Genomic DNA, 14732 nt, shown 5'->3' with positions numbered 1-14732 from the left:
AGTTTGGAAAACAAACATTGCCAACTGGGCTTGTAGAAGGAAGGAAGTGGAGGACAAAACAAGAAGGCCTGGCAGTGTTTTAAAAAGTGATTAATATTTAATCAGACGTGCCGTTAGCGAGGGATGTGCCCCCTTTTGAGCGGCAGGATGATGAATGGGGGCTCATGGCGAAGGATAGCAAGATAAACACCAAAGCATTGCCAAGACGACAGCGTGAGGCGGGGACATCTATCACGCCAAGGTTGCCAGGACAACCTGTCGGCGGTTGTCGCCAGGCGACCGCTCCATGCCGCTCGCCTCTGAGAGCCATGGCCCTCAAGCGCCGCACGATCCAACTAATCAGAGTTAAACAACGAGGAGACGGTGGGGGGGAAACTTTTGTGCAAACAAAAGTGAAGCACATGCAAACATCTGGCCTTCGAGAACTCTTTCTTAGTGCGATTTTAAGTCCCTGACAACAACCAGATGAACCGAGCCCCACACACACAAAAATAGGCGACATTTACATAATAATGTCTGCGTGCATATCCAATAATTGTTTCCAGTATACCTAATATCGCCAAGTAATTAATAGTAATTTTCATGTAAATTTGGTATGAAATTAGCTCATGGTTTTTAGTCTCTGAGCGACCCTGCTTCAGAATGATAAGAGAAGCCCCACCCCACCTCCCTCCACATCTCCCTCGCTTCCTCGTCCTTGTTTGAACGGTTTCCTGGGGGAACGAGGAGAAGAACCTTAATGACTGAACTAGAAAGAGAAATGAACCGACGACTCAGCCGCAAACAAACAGCACAATCAAAACCTTCTAGCATTACATTTATTCATGTCTACGGGACTTACAGTAACTTCATTCCCCGACCTTGAAAGCAGAGATGCAATCAAGAGTCGACTTCCTTTAGTTTTTTTTCCCTTTTCTTTTAGCAATCATCAGGAAACAAAGTGCACAAGTCGGTGTTTAAATAAATGAGCCATTCTTTTCGAGAGGGCCGGTCTCATGACCTTGACAAAGAGAGAAAGCAAATTCAAGCCGCTAGAAAGTTTTGCGAAAAGGAGGACAAGAAATGAATTTTTTTTTTAAAAACACTACAGGGTAAAAATGTCTTCCTTCAAATCCCCCCATATTAATATTGTGGACTCTTCTCGGGTCTAATCCTGCAGATATAAAGCCTGCGTGAATCTGCCTCTGAAAACTGCTGACTCGGTCTTCCTCTGACCTCTGAGTGACGTTGGACTCCATCCACACCGCTGACAAGTTCATTATTACTCATAAAATCCTGCCATTTTAGATCAGCTTGATAAATGGTAAACATTTGAGAACTTTTTATCTGAACAGAAATAGTTTGTCTTGATAGAAACCAATGATTTGCATCAAAAACAGATGGAATGGCATCACCCTGTTGTCTTCATTTGCTTCCTGACAATTTGATTTAAGATCAAATGACTCCATCTGATCATTAGTCAAACTGGCTGTATCCTTCAGACGGTTACAGAGCTGGAAATCATCCAAGCTGACATTCATTTGCTACACCTGGATACGTGGCCTTTCCGTCGCAGGGCTGAAACAAAGAGACGGATAACCATTCATGCTCACATTCACTCCTACGACCGAATTAACCTGACATGCATGTTTTTAGACGAGTGGAAGTAGTATCTAGAGGAAACCCAGGCAGGCGTGAGGAGAATATGCAAATTCCACACAGAAAAATCAGCTGCAACAGTATAACATACAGTCCATTTAGGTTTAAAGAATTAACATTGATTTGTCAATTGAATTTAAAGTTAAGATGGATCTAAAAATACAATAAAAAACATATCAAAAGGGTGTGATCACTGTTGTAATATTAAGTAGCATGACTGTATGTGAAAGATGTCTTTTCCTGTGATGAACATTTAATTGCAGTTTGTTTTCCTCAGCTTTACAGACATATAGTGACTTTAACTTTGTGTAGATTATCTGGTTTGCAGATTTACTGTTCCAGTGTCTGAAACTTGAAGTCAATGCAGACATGACTCAAACCTGCAATTCTTTCGAACAGCCAGCAGGAGGCGACTCCTCTGGTCGAGAAGTCTGAGAAAATGACTCAAATTCTCACTTGATCTGTTACCTCAGCAAACATTTTTCCACTGAGTTTATGGTCTCATGTGCTAGATTCAAGTCTCCTTCAATAGAGCAAGTTGTTTATTTTATAAATTATGATCCCATTTAATAGTAAAATAGATAATAAAGCAGGGTGTGGATTAAGGCAGAGCTACCCTGCTACGGTAATCATAGGGTTTTTGGTCAGATCCATCCCTCTTTTTCCTTTTAAAAAAGCAATTTGATGAAGGCCAGATTTCAAACTAAAGGTTTTAAAATGGTGATCAACAAGCTATCTTTATCTTTAATTCACAATATTTCAATATATCCCGTGTACATTCACGCTGATGCACAGGACTAGGGGTTTAAAAGGGGAGGGGGCAATAGGAGCTTAATTGAAGGATAGTAAATCTGATGTATATTATTTAGCTAGTTTAATTATCAACAATGTTTACCCAGAATCCATTATTGTTCTCAAAGTCTTCTCTGAAACGATCAAAAATAAGTTTTTGCAGGTTTAAATTGAACTTTTTTTCAGTCCTGTCTTGAGGTTGGGGTTCTTTATGACAAAAACAACACACTAATTACTGTACTTGTACTTGGCCATTGCTGTTTTGAAGTGCTTATTAGGAGATACTCAACAACACAACATGATACAGCAACTTCAAAAAGTCTGCTGGAAACTCCAACTTTCTTTTAACAGAAGTCTTTAATGCTGCCCATGCTGACTGAAATAATCAGCCTCAGCGCTCACACACAGTCAGGTTTTTATTTTTTCCCATGTCTTGTCATAATGAAAGTCACAGTGTAATATTTATAACTTAAAGTACTGTATCAGAGAGCAAGGTGAAATCGATTATAGAAGTCTCCATGACAGAGTAATGAGGAACCGGCTCTGTTTAAGCGAGATTTAAAGGCCAATAAGTCTCATGTAACCTTTACCAGCCTCCACCGCTCAGTCTGACCAGCTCTCCCTCAACACTCACATCATACATGGTGCACTGTTTGACACTGTCTGAACGTAAACCTCTGACTTGGATAAAAGAAGAAGAAAATAAGCACTGAGGCAATGATTCAGTATCATTTCTCCTTCACATCGTGGCGTCTCATAATCAATGACGTGCGCTGGAATATTCTCGCACATCGAGACGCTGGACTCGGCCTTTTAAACCCGACACTTGCTGCTTCACTCTTTTTCTCACCTCCTCTCCAGATCATCATCATCTCACTTCTGAACTCTTCATTGTTGCTTTTACCTTCTTTGCACTCCCCCTTGTTCTTGCTGAGGGTCACTAATTGGAAGTACGAGTAGTGTGTGGACCCCCCGACGCCTTTTCCACCCACTAACGGCTCCCTGCTCAGAACAAAAGGTGACCGCGATAACACCTTTTTCTTTCAGGCGATGCTTCATGCTGACATTTCTAGTCATTTGTAGCTGTTCATCAGGGGTTTTTTTTTCTCTCTGTTTTGTTCTCAGAGCAGGTAATTTCAACCAAGGAACTCAATTAAAACTTAAAACTTTTGAGGTAAAAATATTTTATTTATATTCATGACTGTCTGTTGACACACTTTGCTTGTGCTGTAAGCAGAGAGATGCTTGAATTTTGCTTTTTTTGCTCCAATTTCTTCTTTAATTAAGACTTTGACTTTGGTACTCGATGGAAAAAACAAGGTTCACTGATTGGAAACTTTCAGGAGATTTCAGCCACATATTTGGCTTTCATTAATGAGCAGAAAGTAATCCTTGTGCTTGTTATTTTTTTCTCATTGGGACAGTTTTTCCTATTTAAAGACAAGTATGTAAACACACTGGTTCATATTAATGAGATATCACAACATCATCGAGATAAATGGCAACAAAAACCCAGTATTCATTTCCAAAAATACCTACTAAACTATTTGATTCCCTGTCTGTGTATTTTCACAGTGTTGGGTGTCATTTTGTGACGCTCGGCACCAATGGTGATGATGTCCAGTTTGATTGGCACGAAAGTCTGGGTAGGTTGAAAACTTTAGCCAAAGAAAACATAACAGATGATCTGTGGCAATCAAAGGGCACACAGAAACAAGTACAGCTGTGAACAAAAGTTGTAAAGACCACGTACTGTATATCATGGCAGTCTGGAGGGTCCAATGACTCCCATACGTCTAAATTTTCGATTCCTCTAGAAGCAGCAACTCATGGCTAAGGTTTGCTGCTGATCATATAGGCAAAGAAAAAACCTTCTGGAGGAATATTCTGGGATCAAATGAACAAAATTTAAACTGTTTAGCCAAAATGTCCAGAAATATGTCTGGAGAAAAGAAATCGATGTCTTGAACACCAAACCTACTGTTAAGCATGGTGGTGGCAGTATCATACTTTGCTAGTGAAACTGGTGCGCTTCTGCAAAATAATTACAATAATGAAGAAGCACAATCACCAAATTTTTCAGAAAAACCAAACATCATCGGTCAAAAGGTGGGATCTTGGATGCAGTTGGGTGTTGTAAGATAATGATCGCTAGCAAACATCCAAAGTGGTAAAGGAACGGCTGAATAAGGCTAGAAATAAGGTTTTAGACTCGCATTCTCGATCAAGAACTTGTGGACTGTCCTGAACAAATAAATCTGTGCCAGAAAGCCAACAAACTTAGTTAAACTACAACAATTCCGTCAAGAGGAGTGGTCAAAGATACAACCAGAAGCTTGTGGACGGCTACCAAAAGCGCCTGGTTGAGTTGAAAATGGCAAAGTGAGCATTGCTGTATGTATATTTTTGTCCCTGAAAATGTTATGTTTCCAGAACTTATAGTACATTTATTGAAGAACCAAAATGCATGATTGTTTCTGCGACATAGATGCATGTTTCAGTGATTCCTTCATAGAAAATTAAGAGTTTTAGGAGTCATTGGACACTGAAGACTGTCAAGATGTACATGGTAAATTTATGTTTCCAACTGTAAGTGATGCACAGAGCGACTGCAGCCTAAAGCTAAAAGCTGCAGAGATTGAGTGCAAATTTGTAATAAACACACGCACAAAATCAACAACTGACTGTCCCCATCTAAGACCTATTATAATTTACATTGACAGTGATATTTCTTTTGTTTCATCAAGCTGTGTTTCAACTTATTAGTTCACAGAAAACCTTGGGCAAGGGCAGTGTTAATCCATCAAGAGCACTGTACAGCTGAAGGCAATAATTAAGTTCAGCCGTTAGTTCTTTGAAAATCCTTCATTGTTGAGTGTAAAATGCCACAACATGAACAACATCGCATTTAGATTAGTCAATAACGCAAAATATCTGACAAACTATCACAGAAAATAAGCACACGTTTGCATTTTAGAAGCTGGAACAAGTGAATTTGTCTTTTTTGGCTTTTGCAAAGTGACCTAAATTAGGAATATGTGCCAATTAATCTTCTACACTTGGGTATTTACCCAAATTCAGACAACTTAATATGATCCGTGCAAGTACAGGAGATGCAAATGTGCTGGTTTAACAGTGTTAAATGTGTCGTCGTACATTCCACCCTGTAACAGCTGATGACAGGACAGAGGTGTTGAGGATTTTTGGTAATTAGCTTGACAGTTTGTTCTATTGTTAGGCCTCAACAAATAATCAGCCTTGACGCTTGTTGACGGTTTCGGCGGTGACTGACGTCCACCTCGTCTCCTCCTGTGCATCAGCCACCACAAGAGGGAGTCCCAGCTTTAATGTGTGTGTGTGCTCGGCAGTGCAGGGGGTTTGACTTTGTCAGCAGCTGGAGGCAGAATAAGATATATTTAGAGGTGAGGATCTCTTCCTGTCGCACACAGATAAGACACGTGCCATCACTTGCATAGAGTTGGTCTCACGCTGTCTTCCCTTTTGATTTGTTGGTCTGTCCTCTCTTGTTGTTGACTGAAACCAGATGCAGAATGCAAATGTAGGCCTGCAAGGAATAAAAACAATTTGTTGCCGAGAATATGAGTCATCAGCAATGTGTGTCTTTTTCCCATTAACTGCTTTCTTGACAATATCACAGGTTCCCAGGAAATTGCCTCTAGTGAGAGTTGGCATCTCCCCTGCTACCTCCTTCCAACGTTGTCATCCTGTCAGCAGGACAGGAGGAACTTTTGCTGTACAGCAGTTGATGCTGATTACCTCCTGCTGAATCTGTCCTTCTGTCACCACAGGAGTCCAAGTCTGCAGGGGGCGGCTCCCCTGGTTGCAAAAAAAAAGCCTGATCATATAGAAGTCTAAGAAAATGACCCGACATCTCCCTTAATCTATTAGATCACAACATTTTTCCACTGGTCTCAATCAGCATGATGTCCGTTTTAGAAAATCTGGTCTAATTTAGAGTGAAATAGACAAAAAAAAAGCAGTGTGTAGTGCAGGTGCAGCTGCTGCAGTATCACCATATGCAGTGTCCTTGAGTTGTCAGTCAAATCCTCTCCTTCGCTTGTTACATCCAGTTTCTAAAGACCAAGATCAAAGTCGAATTCCAAACTCGAGGTTTCAAAACGGTAGTCCGCAAACCAACAGGTGATGCCACGGTGGCTTCGTCCATCTTTTGAAAACAGGGAAAAACTATTTTGCCAATGCTCAGAAGTGGGAATGGAAGTGATGGAGGGATGCAGGATGGAGAATGAGTGTGGCTGGTTGGGTTAGCGGCGAGGCAAAGGGTTGAGAATCCTGGTTCAACTGGGCCATGTGGAAAGTGGGATTGGATTGGGTAGTTTTAATTTGACAGCAAAGGAATTGATGAATTTTAAAGGGGCCGATGGAGTGGGGAGAGACTTTTGGAAGTAGTCTTTGTAGAGATTGCCTGTGTAGAAAGACTTAGTGAACCTCCGAGGGAGAAAGTGTTCAAAACTTGCAAGATAAACGAGCGCCCCTGAAAAGTGGGGAGGCATAATCATGAGAGCTATAACGCGAGGCAACTCTCTTTTTCAAGCAATATCGATGCCATCAAAAGCACTGTGGCTCGTCTTTGTCTTCCCTGCATTTCCCCAGGTCTCCAGAACAATCTTTGCTATCAGGCACATGAGACTCAAGGGGAAGATAAACTGGTTAAAGAATTAAGACAGAGGTGCAGTAAAAGTCAGGCTCGTTGGGGCTCCAGACGGGAACATTGCTGATATGAGACATGCGGTCAAACAGAGTCTGGATTTTCTGGAGAGGGCTTTTTTATGTTGTTTCATCTGGGTCCATGTTGGTCAGATTTGCTCTGTTATGATCGACCGACTGAACCCAGATTCAGGAAGCAAACACAGGACTGTAAGGAATAAAAACAATGCTGGGCTCATTAATAGATGTAAGACCAGTGTGAAGGCTGATGAGGCTGAGGATAAGGTGATCCACAACACCGATACCAACATGCAAATGTTGTTGAAAGGGAGTCCGAAGAAGAGAAATAAAAATGGTAAACAGTCTGAAGTAGAGGTAAAGGCTGAGGTGTCACACATTTTATTTTTATAGCACTGTTATTTATCTCTTTCTTTGCCTCCAGCATTTAAAAAAGGCAGCTCACAAACCTTAAAACCTTAAAGCAACACTCATTTTAATGAGGTAGCTGCTGTTATTGTCACTGGATGTATGTGTATATTTCATTTTATGTTTCCCAAGGTAGCACCAAGCCCCGCTTGTCCTAATTGCAGAATCATTTATCAGTTTGACTGATGGTCTCTGCTTCCCATCCCTTGTTAAACATCAATTACAGAATGTAGTATCACCTCAAGCAGAAATCACAAACAATTCTCATCTGTCTCCTCTTCTAAGCAGTATCAGTCTTCACGTGTCAAAATATTCACTTTAATATGATCTTTCGGCATTCAACTCAGCCCAGGGTTTCCATGTTTTCCATTTATGGGTCAATTTGGTGTCACTTTCTTACATTCTCAAGATAAACTGCATTTGTACATCTTCAGATACCAGCAGAAATAAAAAATATCATAAAGATACAATGCCCTGAGTAGGAATAAATGTGATCTAACAGAACAGAGGGACAGAGATGATAACCAGTTCTGAAAACAGAAAGAAGACAGATCAATAACGTGGAGTCGTGATCTCACTTGTGGTGGAAGTTTTGCAAGAGCAGATTTATGCTTTACTTTGGACGAGGGGTTTTCCTGCAGGCAAGAGATTGGAGCACAGTTGAAAGAGGACAGCTGTGAGATTTAGCCTGAAAATAGCAGAAGGTGTAATTACAAAGCTCAGGTTTAGTCTGCAAGCAAGAGTCAGGTTTGGTTTCTGCACCATGAGTCAGCATATCCTGCAGCCTCACCTAATGCCAGGTTCAGACTCCACAATGTTACTGTCTAATCAGATGGTTACTGTATATACTCAGATTCTTGCTGTTACAGATGACAGGTTGGCCACTCATCAATAATCAAATAATCTGTGTAGTCATCAGAAAGATGATGCCAGAAACACTTTCATGAAACAAAATGTAAACAAACAAAGCAGTGAATGTTCCTTTCTGGCCTGAATTTGGGGGAAAAAAAATAAAGAAAAACAACCAAGGAGACATCACCAAGAGGACAGTGCGAGTTGTTTCTCCTTCAGACCTTAATTCACTTTGACATGCTGTGTACTGAAGAGCATTTTGGGCTCCTATTGGTCGACCGAACGCCTAGTAACGGCATCAGACTGTGCGTGGATTTTGGCATAGTTGGCAAAAAAACCAAAAACATGCAATCATTGGAAAAGGAGCAGCTGTAAAATGGTTACATTGATCTACTTAATCCATAAACAAGAGGAAAGTCAAGAGGAGATGCATCATTTTTATCCCAGTTGTGTGTGCAGGAAGCCAACAGGCCATCGGACGGTTGTGCATTGTTTCTAACGAATCTGCTCTGTGCGCCAGAATTTCTGTAAGAGTGCAGAATATTTTTTCAGCTCATGAGACGGTAAATGAATGAGGCAGCAGCTTGTATTCAGGTGTCCGGTTGCCCTTTATGTGGCCAGTGTATGTGCTGTACATCCTGATGGATGAACCGAATGTGAGGTCACCTATAGGTTTCCTGATGAGGGGTTTTGAAGCTCAGTGCGGTGGCTCTGGGGCCTGAATCCTCCGAACTCTTGGCTTATGAACAAAAGAGCAAAGAGGTGGAGAATGAGTGAAGCTGAGGTGGATCGTGCTAGGTCTCTGAAATGACACCTAATTAATTATGCCAAACTTTAGGCCTTAATACAATTGAAACAGCAGAGTTATATAGCTACTCACCCTTCATGCAGTTGCCATGTATTTAGAACTGAGCTATAGAGACTAAACAGATTTTTATCCCAGGCTTTAAGCATGTTGATTTCTGCTGTGAAGTTGAGCACTTTAACATGGCGGTTTATTGTAAGTCACTCGCTTATGAGGAATTCCTCAAGTGGCCATTCAAGGAACTGCAGTTTTTAGCATTTCATCATTAGCTTCATTTTTCAGCCCATGAGGTTAGGGTCACCATCATGATCAGGAGAGAAGATAAAAATACTCTGACGCACTAGTCTTTTTATACCGATGGCAATAAGGCATCCCAGGTGTGGCGTTGGTTGTCATCAACTACGATAAATTACCTTGTGCCATCTTCCATGCTATTTTTATGTCGATATTTTGCAGCCTTTACGGCAAAACACTGACAGAAAATCTTTCAACTCCCCCACCAGACCTGCTCCTCCACCCCGAATGCACCATTTGCCAACATTTGTATTAAAAAATTGGGTTCTTTTGCAACATTTTCAGAACCGTGTACAATATTTTGCATTTGTAGATTGTTATTTACCAGCACACATGAAATACATTGACATTATTTTTGCAGCATTGTTCATTGACAGGTTTCAGTAGCTCTAGCAGCCACCATTGGTACCGATTCATTGAGCCGTGCAATGTTTCATCCCATTTTGTATTCCCATTTAACCATCTTTACAATATATAGGGACCCTAATGGTTCATGTTTTTTTCACCCTTGCACCTGAGAAAATGAATCATTTTGGCATGATAAATGAGTCTTAATACTACAGTACCCATGAGTCTGTGGTGCTGTGGAGTGAAAGCCAAGCAGAGGTGTGAATTGGAACATTTCTGTTATTAACAACAGGTAGATTGTGTTTGCACTTGTGATGCTTGTCAGCAAAACGGAGCTCAGCAGTTGTTAACGTCTCCATTGCATAATTAATGCAAACAAGCTTGTACCTTATTGAAGATCCAGATGTTTTGTAACGTAGCTATTAATCATCCGGACTGATGATTGAACTGGGAGCTTCATGTCGATTCATGTGGGCCAACTGGGAGTCGTGTATCATTTTTCTATGGGAAAAAAATAATTGGATTTTAAACTTCCAGCGCCAAATGCTTCCATCAATTCACAGCTTTACAAGACTCGACATTGTTCGACCCATGTTTTTATCAAGTCTGTGACCAAGCACATAACGGACATATTTTACTGATTCATCATCATCTTTTTGCTAACAGAGAGCCAAAGTGAAATGAAAACTTTTTGTGTTCTGCTTTCTGCTGTTACTCTAATTAATTTTCATATTATGCGATCGCTTCAGCCTGCTTTGTTTTGTTTTTCTAGCCGCTGTAATTGAGTTCCTTGTAAAATAATGTTATCACGGTTTCCCAAATGTCTCCAGTAAAACTTTAAAGGTCAACACTTTGTCTTTATTAGAAGTGTTTCACTCGCTGAATAGCTGCACAGTGAAGACATGAAGTTATAAACAAACTGCACTCCACTTTTCAGTCGTCTCGTTACAGCATTTAAAAAAGGCCAAATTTTTTACTCTGAAGCCACTGAGATAAATCTCCAGTCCTGATGTAGAGCTCTCTGAAGTTTTTGCATAATAAGCAAAAGAGGATAAATGTTATCCAGGAGTGCAGTAGCCTGAATACCTCAACAAGTATTGATCTTGTGGACTAATCTAAGATCTCAGATAGCTTTGTGACATATTTTCATTGGCTCACGAAGCACCGCAGTTCCTCTGCCTTGTTAGAAGCAAATGTTTTCATGCACTGAAGATAAGTCAGACTCAGGAATGTTGGAAAAACTTTTGAGTTATTCTCGACTGTGTTATCTTTACTTGGTTAGAAGGTCATTTCCTGTCAGATTTATCTTTTTTTTTAAACATCTTTATCTCAACTTCCGTAAACGTTGAGCTGGCATTTCTGAGATGATGGAAGACGATTTCTACTTTCTCCTGCTTGTCTTTTTATTTTTATTTTTTTATAACTCATCAGACTAAATCTGAGTTGATTTGAATCCGTTTACAGCTTCCCGACTTCATTCCTTTAACTGCCTTTACAGTAAATAAGTTCTCTAATGAACACCTGATTCTGCTGCAACGGTGCATGAGAGGTTTTACTGTCAATTACACGGAATATTTTACCCCTACTGGGAAATTAATCATTGGCTGTGTAACTCCTATCATTGCAAAAGTTTAAGTTCTGGGTTATAAACCCCGAGCCTGCCAACAGGTAACAAATTATATTACCGGTGGCCATGATGCGCTGCCTCCACCTCTGCATCCTCATTCATCATCCTATCATTTCGGAGGAGCACCACACCTTCATAAGAGGAAGCTAACGAGCTGTCAGCCAAATCATCCGTTTAATAGCAGTCGATTTTTGCTTACTCGCTACGCATTTGAATTGACTTTCTAATTCGGAGTGGATATTTAGCTTTGTGTCACGTCAGCAAGAAGTGTTCCTATTTTATCTCCCCTGCTGGGTGCCTTTTGAATCTCCCTTTTCCTTTTAATATGAACCCCAATATGTGATGAGAACTTTAACTCAAGTCTGTTCTCACTGTTTCTGCAGTTCAAGCAAAACAAAAAAGAGCACAACCTCCTCCTAACCCAGTGGTGTAGTGGTCCCCGGAGAAGTGGGTATACTCTTAATTTTCACCTTTTTTTTAATTAGTCCAGAAAAACGCCTGTTTTAGAAACAGTGACATAGAAGACTACTCTGTTCAATTTTTTCAGTCATTTCTACTTGCCCACTATTATAAAATGATCATGACTTGATTAGGAGCAGTTTGTAGTTATTACTGGTCACACAAGCAAACTGGATTAATGTAACATGTATTTATCATGAGGCAAACATGGTGTTTCAGTTACTTTTGAACATTTATTTAAATAAAATACTTCAAATATGAAGTTGACAGTGCATCCTTGTTCATATTTCATCATGAATAAAACCTCAATATTGTTTTAGGTCGAATCTTAAACTACCTGTCCCCATTCTTGTGTTTTTACTTACTTTAAAATCAACTACCAGCCTAGAGGTTTTCCCACATTATCCCAATCTAGCTAGCATCAGACTTACGTTAGAATAACGTTAGCCTTTCAAAACGTTAGTCAGACTTGGCCCGACACTCAGTTTAACCCGTTGCGCTTCAGTTGCGCTTCAGTGTTCCGCCCGCGGTACACTTTGAGATCTGCATAAGCAATTTGCTAAATGTCTGAAACTGCAAACACGATTATACAAACACTATACGCCGATGGAAAGCTTAGATTCTCATGAATCAGCCGGTATAAACCACTTTCAGATGTGATTACCACAGCGGGTAATATAAACACATTTGTCCGACAAAAAACGAATATCCATCCATCCTTTCTCTGTACACAGCTTTAACGTACACAGCGCGACTCACATTTCCGGGTTCATTATTACACACAGATGAAAATATTCCACAAAAAACGGCCATAATCCAGCCTTGGACATCCAGACGACACAAGCCAGTAAAATATTTTGTCCAAAACATGTCTTGAAGATGGTATATGATCCACGAATAGGTCGTTTTAGAGGAAATGCACCTCGCGATGCGCGTCCAATATTACCTGTATTTCTCGTCATATTTTTATTTACAAATAGAATATTAGCGATTTTTCTGTACTGAAAATGGCTGGAATTGACTGCAGCTTTAACCACTGACGACAAAATATCCTCTCCTTGAAATGTGCAGTCATGTTGCCAGTAGTTTAAAACAGTGATTCATTTGGAAACCACCTTAAAACTTACCTGAGAATTATATCGTTCATGAAAGTAGGTTCGCTCGATACGTGTCACTCACTTGAAAGGTGTTCATTCTGACTTTCTCGCATTTCCGCGCATCTTTCAAGCAGACCTGTCAATCAACTGGAGTTCCACAGAGGTGTTAGCAAAATTATCCTCTGTATGACCCGCCCTACTCTGCCTCTGATTGGCTCATCCCTAAAGTTAACCAATCGAATCAGTGAAGGTAGCATGTACCAGCCAATTACAGGCAGAGGAGGGTTGTTCATGGCTTCATCATCCTTAAGGAAAAGAGGGCTACCTGGCACACAGATATTACTGAATAATGCGCACCAGGGAGCATTAGAAGTGGGTATACGCAATGCTAACTGAAAAATAAGTGGGTATACGCCGTATACCGCCGTATACCCTGGACTACACCACTGTCCTAACCCTATCATCAGCCTTTCGCCACAAACTGCATCTTGGCATCAGTATTTTAAAGCTACAGGAAAAAGCATACTGATGATAGCAGAAATAAATTCTCGATGTGAAGTTAAAGTTTTCTGCCAGACTTTGCAGAGCTTCCCACCGGACCTCTGAACAGCAGCTGCTGTTAATGCATGTGAGGGCTTTCAGATCAATAAAGTCTGTGACCTTCCTCACGCTGTGTTTTTGGAGATGACTGAGAGAAGCAGCGCCGCAAACGATAACAGAATAACGGAGGTCGGTGGGGCAGAGAAATCCCTTCAAAAAAGACAGAAAATCAGCCGCAGGCCTCCCAGTGGAAGATCAAGTGTTGTTTGACTCGGCCAACATGAAAATCGACACACTGTGATGTGAGGAAGCCTTGAAACTGACAAAAATTCAACTCAAAGTAACTGAATTTTGCAAGAAACAGGCTTGAATGATCAACAAAGACTTCTGCTGGGTGAATCTATCCTTCTCCTTTGGTGAACACATTGGTTGAGGCCAAACTCCTGTTATATACGGCTTAATGTGCATTATTCCGATCTTAAGACGTTTTTAAAGATTGGGAAACACTAGTATGTCTTTTGTTTGCACTTGTAAGCCTGATTTACATGATTATCTTCCAAGAAAACCAATATTAAGTCCAGATTATGGCATGCAAAGTGTACCAAAATGTCAATTTACCATTTCATAGTGGTGTTTAACCATAAATAATCGTCTGTATATCAATATATATAGTCCTACTTTTCTTGCATAAATGAGCTTCTGTATGAATGGACCGCGTAGACAAGTAGAATATGCTGTAGAGGTTTCTATAGATAGCTTTGATACCTAACAGGAAGCTTGATAATTTACACAGAAAGGTCCAATCTCAAGGAGTTCCACTCCATAAAAACTGTGGAATTACATTGTCTACAGTTCTGCAAGAGCGAGCAAAAAGTTAGAAAGTGCTGCAAGCCTCATTTGGGGATATATTTTCAGGTGAGGCATTTTCAGAGAGGTGTGGAGTTGACATTTTGTTGCTAGATGGAATCTAGTCAACAGAATCCAGCTTTTTGGATGTTGATGGATACTGGGAGTCGGGATTTCTTTCCTCTTAGTGAACCCCTCAACTTTACAGCTATACAAAAACGTACATCTATATCCAGATGACTGAGTACCTTTTATTGCTTTGAGTCTTTGTAAACTCACATGTCAAAAAAAGGTAACACCAAAAACACCTGAAATCTGTTTA

Source organism: Acanthochromis polyacanthus, chromosome 20 (assembly GCF_021347895.1).
Source record: "Acanthochromis polyacanthus isolate Apoly-LR-REF ecotype Palm Island chromosome 20, KAUST_Apoly_ChrSc, whole genome shotgun sequence".
Classification (NCBI taxonomy): domain Eukaryota; kingdom Metazoa; phylum Chordata; class Actinopteri; family Pomacentridae; genus Acanthochromis; species Acanthochromis polyacanthus.
The sequence above is the reverse complement of the archived record's forward strand: the minus strand, read 5'-3'. Positions refer to the sequence as shown.